At 37.7% G+C, this 12,471-nt stretch overlaps 29 non-coding genes across 29 annotated transcripts; 13 read left to right on the plus strand and 16 right to left on the minus strand.

Annotated features, from left to right (window-relative positions):
- Positions 1-32: 32 nt before the first annotated feature.
- Trnaq-uug lies at positions 33-104 on the minus strand. The gene has a single exon. It is a non-coding gene; the product is annotated as a tRNA-Gln (tRNA).
- Positions 105-301: 197 nt separating this feature from the next.
- Positions 302-373, plus strand: Trnag-ucc. Its single transcript has one exon. It is a non-coding gene; the product is annotated as a tRNA-Gly (tRNA).
- A 326-nt stretch (positions 374-699) lies between these two features.
- Trnaq-uug lies at positions 700-771 on the minus strand. Its single transcript has one exon. It is a non-coding gene; the product is annotated as a tRNA-Gln (tRNA).
- Positions 772-969: 198 nt separating this feature from the next.
- Positions 970-1,041, plus strand: Trnag-ucc. Its single transcript has one exon. It is a non-coding gene; the product is annotated as a tRNA-Gly (tRNA).
- A 321-nt stretch (positions 1,042-1,362) lies between these two features.
- Trnaq-uug lies at positions 1,363-1,434 on the minus strand. The gene has a single exon. It is a non-coding gene; the product is annotated as a tRNA-Gln (tRNA).
- Positions 1,435-1,936: 502 nt separating this feature from the next.
- On the plus strand, positions 1,937-2,008 carry Trnag-ucc. Its single transcript has one exon. It is a non-coding gene; the product is annotated as a tRNA-Gly (tRNA).
- Positions 2,009-2,331: 323 nt separating this feature from the next.
- On the minus strand, positions 2,332-2,403 carry Trnaq-uug. Its single transcript has one exon. It is a non-coding gene; the product is annotated as a tRNA-Gln (tRNA).
- A 501-nt stretch (positions 2,404-2,904) lies between these two features.
- On the plus strand, positions 2,905-2,976 carry Trnag-ucc. The gene has a single exon. It is a non-coding gene; the product is annotated as a tRNA-Gly (tRNA).
- Positions 2,977-3,300: 324 nt separating this feature from the next.
- Positions 3,301-3,372, minus strand: Trnaq-uug. Its single transcript has one exon. It is a non-coding gene; the product is annotated as a tRNA-Gln (tRNA).
- Positions 3,373-3,570: 198 nt separating this feature from the next.
- Positions 3,571-3,642, plus strand: Trnag-ucc. Its single transcript has one exon. It is a non-coding gene; the product is annotated as a tRNA-Gly (tRNA).
- A 322-nt stretch (positions 3,643-3,964) lies between these two features.
- On the minus strand, positions 3,965-4,036 carry Trnaq-uug. The gene has a single exon. It is a non-coding gene; the product is annotated as a tRNA-Gln (tRNA).
- Positions 4,037-4,537: 501 nt separating this feature from the next.
- On the plus strand, positions 4,538-4,609 carry Trnag-ucc. Its single transcript has one exon. It is a non-coding gene; the product is annotated as a tRNA-Gly (tRNA).
- A 323-nt stretch (positions 4,610-4,932) lies between these two features.
- On the minus strand, positions 4,933-5,004 carry Trnaq-uug. The gene has a single exon. It is a non-coding gene; the product is annotated as a tRNA-Gln (tRNA).
- A 198-nt stretch (positions 5,005-5,202) lies between these two features.
- Positions 5,203-5,274, plus strand: Trnag-ucc. The gene has a single exon. It is a non-coding gene; the product is annotated as a tRNA-Gly (tRNA).
- A 317-nt stretch (positions 5,275-5,591) lies between these two features.
- On the minus strand, positions 5,592-5,663 carry Trnaq-uug. Its single transcript has one exon. It is a non-coding gene; the product is annotated as a tRNA-Gln (tRNA).
- Positions 5,664-6,160: 497 nt separating this feature from the next.
- Positions 6,161-6,232, plus strand: Trnag-ucc. The gene has a single exon. It is a non-coding gene; the product is annotated as a tRNA-Gly (tRNA).
- A 319-nt stretch (positions 6,233-6,551) lies between these two features.
- Trnaq-uug lies at positions 6,552-6,623 on the minus strand. The gene has a single exon. It is a non-coding gene; the product is annotated as a tRNA-Gln (tRNA).
- Positions 6,624-7,210: 587 nt separating this feature from the next.
- Positions 7,211-7,282, minus strand: Trnaq-uug. Its single transcript has one exon. It is a non-coding gene; the product is annotated as a tRNA-Gln (tRNA).
- Positions 7,283-7,780: 498 nt separating this feature from the next.
- On the plus strand, positions 7,781-7,852 carry Trnag-ucc. Its single transcript has one exon. It is a non-coding gene; the product is annotated as a tRNA-Gly (tRNA).
- A 320-nt stretch (positions 7,853-8,172) lies between these two features.
- Positions 8,173-8,244, minus strand: Trnaq-uug. The gene has a single exon. It is a non-coding gene; the product is annotated as a tRNA-Gln (tRNA).
- A 500-nt stretch (positions 8,245-8,744) lies between these two features.
- Positions 8,745-8,816, plus strand: Trnag-ucc. The gene has a single exon. It is a non-coding gene; the product is annotated as a tRNA-Gly (tRNA).
- A 324-nt stretch (positions 8,817-9,140) lies between these two features.
- Positions 9,141-9,212, minus strand: Trnaq-uug. The gene has a single exon. It is a non-coding gene; the product is annotated as a tRNA-Gln (tRNA).
- Positions 9,213-9,410: 198 nt separating this feature from the next.
- Trnag-ucc lies at positions 9,411-9,482 on the plus strand. The gene has a single exon. It is a non-coding gene; the product is annotated as a tRNA-Gly (tRNA).
- Positions 9,483-9,801: 319 nt separating this feature from the next.
- Positions 9,802-9,872, minus strand: Trnaq-uug. The gene has a single exon. It is a non-coding gene; the product is annotated as a tRNA-Gln (tRNA).
- A 350-nt stretch (positions 9,873-10,222) lies between these two features.
- Positions 10,223-10,294, plus strand: Trnag-ucc. The gene has a single exon. It is a non-coding gene; the product is annotated as a tRNA-Gly (tRNA).
- A 321-nt stretch (positions 10,295-10,615) lies between these two features.
- On the minus strand, positions 10,616-10,687 carry Trnaq-uug. Its single transcript has one exon. It is a non-coding gene; the product is annotated as a tRNA-Gln (tRNA).
- Positions 10,688-11,582: 895 nt separating this feature from the next.
- Trnaq-uug lies at positions 11,583-11,654 on the minus strand. The gene has a single exon. It is a non-coding gene; the product is annotated as a tRNA-Gln (tRNA).
- Positions 11,655-12,004: 350 nt separating this feature from the next.
- Positions 12,005-12,076, plus strand: Trnag-ucc. The gene has a single exon. It is a non-coding gene; the product is annotated as a tRNA-Gly (tRNA).
- A 322-nt stretch (positions 12,077-12,398) lies between these two features.
- Positions 12,399-12,470, minus strand: Trnaq-uug. The gene has a single exon. It is a non-coding gene; the product is annotated as a tRNA-Gln (tRNA).
- Position 12,471: the final 1 nt, after the last annotated feature.

The raw sequence follows: 12,471 nt of genomic DNA on the forward strand, positions 1-12,471 counted from the left end.
CTGAAAGCGTGATTTGCTTTAAAGACAGTCGTAGGTCCTGCCGAGATTTGAACTCGGATCCTTGGATTCAAAGTCCAAAGTGCTAACCATTACACCACAGAACCACCTTCAGATTGGTTTCGAAACGCATTTTTTTCATCAAGGATTATAACGATGCATATAGGACAGTTCTACATGAATTTTTCCATTCCAACTAGCGTGCAATTTTTTCTATCCCCCATTTTCGTCATTCTCTCCATCTATTTGCTACCTTCGATTTTTAACAAAAAGTACAATGATATTTTGAACATTACCATATCTTGCGTTGATGGTGTAATGGTTAGCATTGCTGCCTTCCAAGCAGTAGATCTGGGTTCGATTCCCAGTCAACGCATATCCGCTTTCGGGTCTTCATCATCCCCAATTTGAATGAAAATATTGCATGGTTTTACGGCGACAATAGAAATTAACTTTTGCCTTTGTTAACAAAACCGATTCTATTTTATTCCATTGTTTTGATATTTCCAAAAAAATCAGGAACAACATATTTCGGGTGAATTTAGGGGACACAGAACACTAGCAAAAAACGTTTGAATTATCTTCACTTCACTGCCATAAATCTTCGAAATGATCCTAAAAAGGGCCTCGTTTCCAACAGACGTGCAATATGCAGCCAATAATTTTTTGCGTGAAAGCGTGATTTGCTTTAAAGACAGTCGTAGGTCCTGCCGAGATTTGAACTCGGATCCTTGGATTCAAAGTCCAAAGTGCTAACCATTACACCACAGAACCACCTTCAGATTGGTTTCGAAACGCATTTTTTTCATTCAGAATTATAACGATGCATATAGGACGGTTCACCATGAATTTCTCCATTCCAACTAGCGTGCAAATTTTTTCTATCCCCGATTTTCGCCATTCTCTCCATCTATTTGCTACCTTCGATTTTTAACAAAAAGTACAATGATATTTTGATCATTACCATATCTTGCGTTGATGGTGTAATGGTTAGCATAGCTGCCTTCCAAGCAGTCGATCTGGGTTCGATTCCGAGTCAACGCATATCCGCTTTCGGGTCTTCATCATCCCCAATTTGAATGAAAATATTGCATGGTTTTACGGCGACAATAGAAATTAACTTTTGCCTTTGTTAACAAAACCGATTCTATTTTATTCCAATGTTTTGATATTTCCAAAAAAATCAGGAACAACATATTTCGGGTGAATTTACGGGACACAGAACACTAAAAAAAAATTTTAATTATCTTCACTGCCATAAATCTTCGACTAATGATCCTAAAAATGGCCTCGTTTCCAACAGACGTGCAATATGCAGCCAATAATTTTTTGCGTTAAAGCGTGATTTGCTTCAAAGACAGTCGTAGGTCCTGCCGAGATTTGAACTCGGATCCTTGGATTCAAAGTCCAAAGTGCTAACCATTACACCACAGAACCACCTTCAGATTGGTTTCGAAACGCATTTTTTTCATCCAGAATTATAACGATGCATATAGGACAGTTCACCATGAATTTCTCCATTCAAACTAGCGTGCAAATTTTTTCTATCCCCGATTTTCGTCATTCTCTCTATCTATTTGCTACCTTCGATTTTTAACAAAGAGTACAATGATATTTTGATCATTACCATATCTTGCGTTGATGGTGTAATGGTTAGCATTGCTGCCTTCCAAGCAGTCGATCTGGGTTTTATTTTCTAGCCCCGATTTTCGTCATTCTCTTCATCTATTTGCTACCTTCAATTTTTAACAAAAAGTACAATGATATTTTGAACATTACCATATCTTGCGTTGATGATGTAATGGTTAGCATTGCTGCCTTCTAAACAGTCGAGCTGGGTTCGATTTTCTATCCCCGATTTTCGTCATTTTCTCCATCTATTTGCTACCTTCGATTTTTAACAAAAAATTCAATGATATTTTGAACATTGCCATATCTTGCGTTGATGGTGTAATGGTTAGCATTGTTGCCTTCCAAGCAGTAGATCTGGGTTCGATTCCCGGTCAACGCATATCCGCTTTCGGGTCTTCATCATCCCCAACTTGAATGAAAATATTGCATGGTTTTACGGCGACAATAGAAATTAACTTTTGCCTTTGTTAACAAAACCGATTCTATTTTATTCCATTGTTTTGATATTTCCAAAAAAATCAGGAACAACATATTTCGGGTGAATTTACGGGACACAGAACACTAGCAAAAAACGTTTGAATTATCTTCACTGCCATAAATCTTCGACTAATGATCCTAAAAAGGGCCTCGTTTCCAACAGACGTGCAATATGCAGCCAATAATTTTTTGCGTGAAAGCGTGATTTGCTTTAAAGACAGTCGTAGGTCCTGCCGAGATTTGAATTCGGATCCTTGGATTCAAAGTCCAAAGTGCTAACCATTACACCACAGAACCACCTTCAGATTGGTTTCGAAACGCATTTTTTTCATCCAGGATTATAACGATGCATATAGGACAGTTCACCATGAATTTCTCCATTCCAACTAGCGTGCAAATTTTTTCTATCCCCAATTTTCGTCATTCTCTCCATCTATTTGTTAAATTCGATTTTTAACAAAAGTACAATGACATTTTGATCATTACCATATCTTGCGTTCATGGTGTAATGGTTAGCATTGCTGCCTTCCAAGCAGTCGATCTGGGTTCGATTTTCTATCCCCGATTTTCGTCATTCTCTTCATCTATTTGCTACCTTCAATTTTTAAAAAAAAGTACAATGATATTTTGAACATTACCATATCTTGCGTTGATGGTGTAATGGTTAGCATTGCTGCCTTCTAAGCAGTCGAGCTGGGTTCGATTTTCTATCCCCGATTTTCGTCATTTTCTCCATCTATTTGCTACCTTCGATTTTTAACAAAAAGTACAATGATATTTTGAACATTGCCATATCTTGCGTTGATGGTGTAATGGTTAGCATTGCTGCCTTCCAAGAAGTAGATCTGGGTTCGATTCCCGGTCAACGCATATCCGCTTTCGGGTCTTCATCATCCCCAATTTGAATGAAAATATTGCATGGTTTTACGGCGACAATAGAAATTAACTTTTGCCTTTGTTAACAAAACCGATTCTATTTTATTCCATTGTTTTGATATTTCCAAAAAAAATCAGGAACAACATATTTCGGGTGAATTTACGGGACACAGAACACTAGCAAAAAACGTTTGAATTATCTTCACTGCCATAAATCTTCGACTAATGATCCTAAAAAGGGTCTCGTTTCCAACAGACGTGCAATATGCAGCCAATAATTTTTTGCGTGAAGGCGTGATTTGCTTTAAAGACATTTGTAGGTCCTGCCGAGATTTGAACTCGGATCCTTGGATTCAAAGTCCAAAGTGCTAACCATTACACCACAGAACCACCTTCAGATTGGTTTCGAAACGCATTTTTTTCATCCAGGATTATAGCGATGCATATAGGACCGTTCACCATGAATTTCTCCATTCCAACTAGCGTGCAAATTTTTTCTATCCCCGATTTTCGCCATTCTCTCCATCTATTTGCTACCTTCGATTTTTAACAAAAAGTACAATGATATTTTGATCATTACCATATCTTGCGTTGATGGTGTAATGGTTAGCATAGCTGCCTTCCAAGCAGTCGATCTGGGTTCGATTCCGAGTCAACGCATATCCGCTTTCGGGTCTTCATCATCCCCAATTTGAATGAAAATATTGCATGGTTTTACGGCGACAATAGAAATTAACTTTTGCCTTTGTTAAAAAACCGATTCTATTTTATTCCATTGTTTTGATATTTCCAAAAAAATCAGGAACAACATATTTCGGGTGAATTTACGGGACACAGAACACTAGCAAAAAACGTTTGAATTATCTTCACTGCCATAAATCTTCGACTAATGATCCTAAAAAGGGCCTCGTTTCCAACAGACGTGCAATATGCAGCCAATAATTTTTTGCGTGAAAGCGTGATTTGCTTTAAAGACAGTCGTAGGTCCTGCCGAGATTTGAATTCGGATCCTTGGATTCAAAGTCCAAAGTGCTAACCATTACACCACAGAACCACCTTCAGATTGGTTTCGAAACGCATTTTTTTCATCCAGGATTATAACGATGCATATAGGACAGTTCACCATGAATTTCTCCATTCCAACTAGCGTGCAAATTTTTTCTATCCCCAATTTTCGTCATTCTCTCCATCTATTTGTTAAATTCGATTTTTAACAAAAAGTACAATGACATTTTGATCATTACCATATCTTGCGTTCATGGTGTAATGGTTAGCATTGCTGCCTTCCAAGCAGTCGATCTGGGTTCGATTTTCTATCCCCGATTTTCGTCATTCTCTTCATCTATTTGCTACCTTCAATTTTTAAAAAAAGTACAATGATATTTTGAACATTACCATATCTTGCGTTGATGGTGTAATGGTTAGCATTGCTGCCTTCTAAGCAGTCGAGCTGGGTTCGATTTTCTATCCCCGATTTTCGTCATTTTCTCCATCTATTTGCTACCTTCGATTTTTAACAAAAAGTACAATGATATTTTGAACATTGCCATATCTTGCGTTGATGGTGTAATGGTTAGCATTGCTGCCTTCCAAGAAGTAGATCTGGGTTCGATTCCCGGTCAACGCATATCCGCTTTCGGGTCTTCATCATCCCCAATTTGAATGAAAATATTGCATGGTTTTACGGCGACAATAGAAATTAACTTTTGCCTTTGTTAACAAAACCGATTCTATTTTATTCCATTGTTTTGATATTTCCAAAAAAATCAGGAACAACATATTTCGGGTGAATTTACGGGACACAGAACACTAGCAAAAAACGTTTGAATTATCTTCACTGCCATAAATCTTCGACTAATGATCCTAAAAAGGGTCTCGTTTCCAACAGACGTGCAATATGCAGCCAATAATTTTTTGCGTGAAGGCGTGATTTGCTTTAAAGACATTTGTAGGTCCTGCCGAGATTTGAACTCGGATCCTTGGATTCAAAGTCCAAAGTGCTAACCATTACACCACAGAACCACCTTCAGATTGGTTTCGAAACGCATTTTTTTCATCCAGGATTATAGCGATGCATATAGGACCGTTCACCATGAATTTCTCCATTCCAACTAGCGTGCAAATTTTTTCTATCCCCGATTTTCGCCATTCTCTCCATCTATTTGCTACCTTCGATTTTTAACAAAAAGTACAATGATATTTTGATCATTACCATATCTTGCGTTGATGGTGTAATGGTTAGCATAGCTGCCTTCCAAGCAGTCGATCTGGGTTCGATTCCGAGTCAACGCATATCCGCTTTCGGGTCTTCATCATCCCCAATTTGAATGAAAATATTGCATGGTTTTACGGCGACAATAGAAATTAACTTTTGCCTTTGTTAACAAAACCGATTCTATTTTATTCCATGTTTTGATATTTCCAAAAAAATCAGGAACAACATATTTCGGGTGAATTTACGGGACACAGAACACTAAAAAACGTTTAATTATCTTCACTGCCATAAATCTTCGACTAATGATCCTAAAAATGGCCTCGTTTCCAACAGACGTGCAATATGCAGCCAATAATTTTTTGCGTGAAAGCGTGATTTGCTTAAAGACAGTCGTAGGTCCTGCCGAGATTTGAACTCGGATCCTTGGATTCAAAGTCCAAAGTGCTAACCATTACACCACAGAACCACCTTCAGATTGGTTTCGAAACGCATTTTTTTCATCCAGGATTATAACGATGCATATAGGACAGTTCACCATGAATTTCTCCATTCCAACTAGCGTGCAAATTTTTTCTATCCCCAATTTTCGTCATTCTCTCCATCTATTTGTTTAAATTCGATTTTTAACAAAAAGTACAATGACATTTTGATCATTACCATATCTTGCGTTCATGGTGTAATGGTTAGCATTGCTGCCTTCCAAGCAGTCGATCTGGGTTCGATTTTCTATCCCGATTTTCGTCATTCTCTTCATCTATTTGCTACCTTCAATTTTTAAAAAAAAGTACAATGATATTTGAACATTACCATATCTTGCGTTGATGTAATGGTTAGCATTGCTGCCTTCTAAGCAGTCGAGCTGGGTTCGATTTTCTATCCCCGATTTCGTCATTTTCTCCATCTATTTGCTACCTTCGATTTTTAACAAAAAGTACAATGATATTTTGAACATTGCCATATCTTGCGTTGATGGTGTAATGGTTAGCATTGCTGCCTTCCAAGAAGTAGATCTGGGTTCGATTCCCGGTCAACGCATATCCGCTTTCGGGTCTTCATCATCCCCAATTTGAATGAAAATATTGCATGGTTTTACGGCGACAATAGAAATTAACTTTTGCCTTTGTTAACAAAACCGATTCTATTTTATTCCATTGTTTTGATATTTCCAAAAAAAATCAGGAACAACATATTTCGGGTGAATTTACGGACACAGAACACTAGCAAAAAACGTTTGAATTATCTTCACTGCCATAAATCTTCGAAATGATCCTAAAAAGGGTCTCGTTTCCAACAGACGTGCAATATGCAGCCAATAATTTTTGCGTGAAGGCGTGATTTGCTTTAAGACATTTGTAGGTCCTGCCGAGATTTGAACTCGGATCCTTGGATTCAAAGTCCAAAGTGCTAACCATTACACCACAGAACCACCTTCAGATTGGTTTCGAAACGCATTTTTTTCATCCAGGATTATAGCGATGCATATAGGACCGTTCACCATGAATTTCTCCATTCCAACTAGCGTGCAAATTTTTCTATCCCCGATTTTCGCCATTCTCTCCATCTATTTGCTACCTTCGATTTTTAACAAAAAGTACAATGATATTTTGATCATTACCATATCTTGCGTGATGGTGTAATGGTTAGCATAGCTGCCTTCCAAGCAGTCGATCTGGGTTCGATTCCGAGTCAACGCATATCCGCTTTCGGGTCTTCATCATCCCCAATTTGAATGAAAATATTGCATGGTTTTACGGCGACAATAGAAATTAACTTTTGCCTTTGTTAACAAAACCGATTCTTTTTATTCCAATGTTTTGATATTTCCAAAAAAATCAGGAACAACATATTTCGGGTGAATTTACGGGACACAGAACACTAAAAAAAATTTTAATTATCTTCACTGCCATAAATCTTCGACTAATGATCCTAAAAATGGCCTCGTTTCCAACAGACGTGCAATATGCAGCCAATAATTTTTTGCGTTAAAGCGTGATTTGCTTCAAAGACAGTCGTAGGTCCTGCCGAGATTTGAACTCGGATCCTTGGATTCAAAGTCCAAAGTGCTAACCATTACACCACAGAACCACCTTCAGATTGGTTTCGAAACGCATTTTTTTCATCCAGAATTATAACGATGCATATAGGACAGTTCACCATGAATTTCTCCATTCAAACTAGCGTGCAAATTTTTTCTATCCCCGATTTTCGTCATTCTCTCTATCTATTTGCTACCTTCGATTTTAACAAAGAGTACAATGATATTTTGATCATTACCATATCTTGCGTGATGGTGTAATGGTTAGCATTGCTGCCTTCCAAGCAGTCGATCTGGGTTTTATTTTCTAGCCCCGATTTTCGTCATTCTCTTCATCTATTTGCTACCTTCAATTTTTAACAAAAAGTACAATGATATTTTGAACATTACCATATCTTGCGTTGATGATGTAATGGTTAGCATTGCTGCCTTCTAAACAGTCGAGCTGGGTTCGATTTTCTATCCCCGATTTTCGTCATTTTCTCCATCTATTTGCTACCTTCGATTTTAACAAAAAATTCAATGATATTTGAACATTGCCATATCTTGCGTTGATGGTGTAATGGTTAGCATTGTTGCCTTCCAAGCAGTAGATCTGGGTTCGATTCCCGGTCAACGCATATCCGCTTTCGGGTCTTCATCATCCCCAACTTGAATAAAATATTGCATGGTTTTACGGCGACAATAGAAATTAACTTTTGCCTTTGTTAACAAACCGATTCTATTTTATTCCATTTTTTGATATTTCCAAAAAAATCAGGAACAACATATTTCGGGTGAATTTACGGGACACAGAACACTAGCAAAAAACGTTTGAATTATCTTCACTGCCATAAATCTTCGACTAATGATCCTAAAAAGGGCCTCGTTTCCAACAGACGTGCAATATGCAGCCAATAATTTTTTGCGTGAAAGCGTGATTTGCTTTAAAGACAGTCGTAGGTCCTGCCGAGATTTGAATTCGGATCCTTGGATTCAAAGTCCAAAGTGCTAACCATTACACCACAGAACCACCTTCAGATTGGTTTCGAAACGCATTTTTTTCATCCAGGATTATAACGATGCATATAGGACAGTTCACCATGAATTTCTCCATTCCAACTAGCGTGCAAATTTTTTCTATCCCCAATTTTCGTCATTCTCTCCATCTATTTGTTAAATTCGATTTTTAACAAAAGTACAATGACATTTTGATCATTACCATATCTTGCGTTCATGTGTGTAATGGTTAGCATTGCTGCCTTCCAAGCAGTCGATCTGGGTTCGATTTTCTATCCCCGATTTTCGTCATTCTCTTCATCTATTTGCTACCTTCAATTTTTAAAAAAAAGTACAATGATATTTTGAACATTACCATATCTTGCGTTGATGGTGTAATGGTTAGCATTGCTGCCTTCTAAGCAGTCGAGCTCGTCGTCCATCTATTTGTTCGATTTTGTCATTTTCTCCATCTATTTGCTACCTTCGATTTTTAACAAAAAGTACAATGATATTTGAACATTGCCATATCTTGCGTTGATGGTGTAATGGTTAGCATTGCTGCCTTCCAAGAAGTAGATCTGGGTTCGATTCCCGGTCAACGCATATCCGCTTTCGGGTCTTCATCATCCCCAATTTGAATGAAAATATTGCATGGTTTTACGGCGACAATAGAAATTAACTTTTGCCTTTGTTAACAAAACCGATTCTATTTTATTCCATTGTTTTGATATTTCCAAAAAAAATCAGGAACAACATATTTCGGGTGAATTTACGGGACACAGAACACTAGCAAAAAACGTTTGAATTATCTTCACTGCCATAAATCTTCGACTAATGATCCTAAAAAGGGTCTCGTTTCCAACAGACGTGCAATATGCAGCCAATAATTTTTTGCGTGAAGGCGTGATTTGCTTTAAAGACATTTGTAGGTCCTGCCGAGATTTGAACTCGGATCCTTGGATTCAAAGTCCAAAGTGCTAACCATTACACCACAGAACCACCTTCAGATTGGTTTCGAAACGCATTTTTTTCATCCAGGATTATAGCGATGCATATAGGACCGTTCACCATGAATTTCTCCATTCCAACTAGCGTGCAAAATTTTTCTATCCCTGATTTTCGTCATTCTCTCCATCTATTTGCTACCTTCGATTTTTAACAAAAAATACAATGATATTTTAAACATTACCATATCTTGCGTTGATGGTGTAATGGTTAGCATTGCTGCCTTCCAAGCAGTAGGTCTGGGTTCGATTCCCAGCCAACGCATATCCGCTTTCGGGTCTTCATCATCCCCAATTTGAATGAAAATATTGCATGGTTTTACGGCGACAATAGAAATTAACTTTTGCCTTTGTTAACAAAACCGATTCTATTTTTCCATTGTTTTGATATTTCCAAAAAAATCAGGAACAACATATTTCGGGTGAATTTACGGGACACAGAAAACTAAAAAAAAATTTTAATTATCTTCACTGCCATAAATCTTCGACTAATGATCCTAAAAATGGCCTCGTTTCCAACAGACGTGCAATATGCAGCCAATAATTTTTTGCGTGAAAGCGTGATTTGCTTTAAAGACAGTCGTAGGTCCTGCGAGATTTGAACTCGGATCCTTGGATTCAAAGTCCAAAGTGCTAACCATTACACCACAGAACCACCTTCAGATTGGTTTCGAAACGCATTTTTTTCATTCAGAATTATAACGATGCATATAGGACGGTTCACCATGAATTTCTCCATTCCAACTAGCGTGCAAATTTTTTCTATCCCCGATTTTCGCCATTCTCTCCATCTATTTGCTACCTTCGATTTTTAACAAAAAGTACAATGATATTTTGATCATTACCATATCTTGCGTTGATGGTGTAATGGTTAGCATTGCTGCCTTCCAAGCAGTCGATCTGGGTTCGATTTTCTATCCCCGATTTTCGTCATTCTCTCCATCTATTTGCTAACTTCGATTTTTAACAAAAAGTACAATGATATTTTGATCATTACCATATCTTGCGTTGATGGTGTAATGGTTAGCATAGCTGCCTTCCAAGCAGTCGATCTGGGTTCGATTCCGAGTCAACGCATATCCGCTTTCGGGTCTTCATCATCCCCAATTTGAATGAAAATATTGCATGGTTTTACGGCGACAATAGAAATTAACTTTTGCCTTTGTTAACAAAACCGATTCTATTTTATTCCAATGTTTTGATATTTCCAAAAAAATCAGGAACAACATATTTCGGGTGAATTTACGGGACACAGAACACTAAAAAAAAATTTTAATTATCTTCACTGCCATAAATCTTCGACTAATGATCCTAAAAATGGCCTCGTTTCCAACAGACGTGCAATATGCAGCCAATAATTTTTTGCGTGAAAGCGTGATTTGCTTTAAAGACAGTCGTAGCTCCTGCCGAGATTTGAACTCGGATCCTTGGATTCAAAGTCCAAAGTGCTAACCATTACACCACAGAACCACCTTCAGATTGGTTTCGAAACGCATTTTTTTCATCCAGAATTATAACGATGCATATAGGACAGTTCACCATGAATTTCTCCATTCAAACTAGCGTGCAAATTTTTTCTATCCCCGATTTTCGTCATTCTCTCTATCTATTTGCTACCTTCGATTTTTAACAAAGAGTACAATGATATTTTGATCATTACCATATCTTGCGTTGATGGTGTAATGGTTAGCATTGCTGCCTTCCAAGCAGTCGATCTGGGTTTTATTTTCTAGCCCCGATTTTCGTCATTCTCTTCATCTATTTGCTACCTTCAATTTTTAACAAAAAGTACAATGATATTTTGAACATTACCATATCTTGCGTTGATGATGTAATGGTTAGCATTGCTGCCTTCTAAACAGTCGAGCTGGGTTCGATTTTCTATCCCCGATTTTCGTCATTTTCTCCATCTATTTGCTACCTTCGATTTTTAACAAAAAATTCAATGATATTTTGAACATTGCCATATCTTGCGTTGATGGTGTAATGGTTAGCATTGTGCCTTCCAAGCAGTAGATCTGGGTTCGATTCCCGGTCAACGCATATCCGCTTTCGGGTCTTCATCATCCCCAACTTGAATGAAAATATTGCATGGTTTTACGGCGACAATAGAAATTAACTTTTGCCTTTGTTAACAAAACCGATTCTATTTTATTCCATTGTTTTGATATTTCCAAAAAATCAGGAACAACATATTTCGGGTGAATTTACGGGACACAGAACACTAGCAAAAAACGTTTGAATTATCTTCACTGCCATAAATCTTCGACTAATGATCCTAAAAAGGGCCTCGTTTCCAACAGACGTGCAATATGCAGCCAATCATTTTTTGCGTGAAAGCGTGATTTGCTTTAAAGACAGTCGAAGGTCCTGCCGAGATTTGAACTCGGATCCTTGGATTCAAAGTCCAAAGTGCTAACCATTACACCACAGAACCACCTTCAGATTGGTTTCGAAACGCATTTTTTTCATCCAGAATTATAACGATACATATAGGACAGTTCACCATGAATTTCTCCATTCCAACTAGCGTGCAAATTTTTTCTATCCCCGTTTTTCGTCATTCTCTCCATCTATTTGCTACCTTCGATTTTTAACAAAGAGTACAATGATATTTTGATCATTACCATATCTTGCGTTGATGGTGTAATGGTTAGCATTGCTGCCTTCCAAGCAGTCGATCTGGGTTCGATTTTCTATCCCCGATTTTCGTCATTCTCTCCATCTATTTGCTAACTTCGATTTTTAACAAAAAGTACAATGATATTTTGAACATTACCATATCTTGCGTTGATGGTGTAATGGTTAGCATTGCTGCCTTCCAAGCAGTAGATCTGGGTTCGATTCCCGGTCAACGCATATCCGCTTTCGGGTCTTCATCATCCCCAATTTGAATGAAAATATTGCATGGTTTTACGGCGACAATAGAAATTAACTTTTGGCTTTGTTAACAAAACCGATTCTATTTTATTCCATTGTTTTGATATTTCCAAAAAAATCAGGAACAACATATTTCGGGTGAATTTACGGGACACAGAACACTAGCAAAAAACGTTTCAATTATCTTCACTGCCATAAATCTTCGACTAATGATCCTAAAAAGGGCCTCGTTTCCAACAGACGTGCAATATGCAGCCAATAATTTTTGCGTGAAAGCGTGATTTTCTTTAAAGACAGTCGTAGGTCCTGCCGAGATTTGAACTCGGATCCTTGGATTCAAAGTCCAAAGTGCTAACCATTACACCACAGAACCA

The sequence above is a fragment of the Dendronephthya gigantea genome, unplaced genomic scaffold (genome assembly GCF_004324835.1).
Source record: "Dendronephthya gigantea isolate DGI-Jeju-01 unplaced genomic scaffold, DenGig_1.0 000078F, whole genome shotgun sequence".
NCBI lineage: Eukaryota > Metazoa > Cnidaria > Anthozoa > Malacalcyonacea > Nephtheidae > Dendronephthya > Dendronephthya gigantea.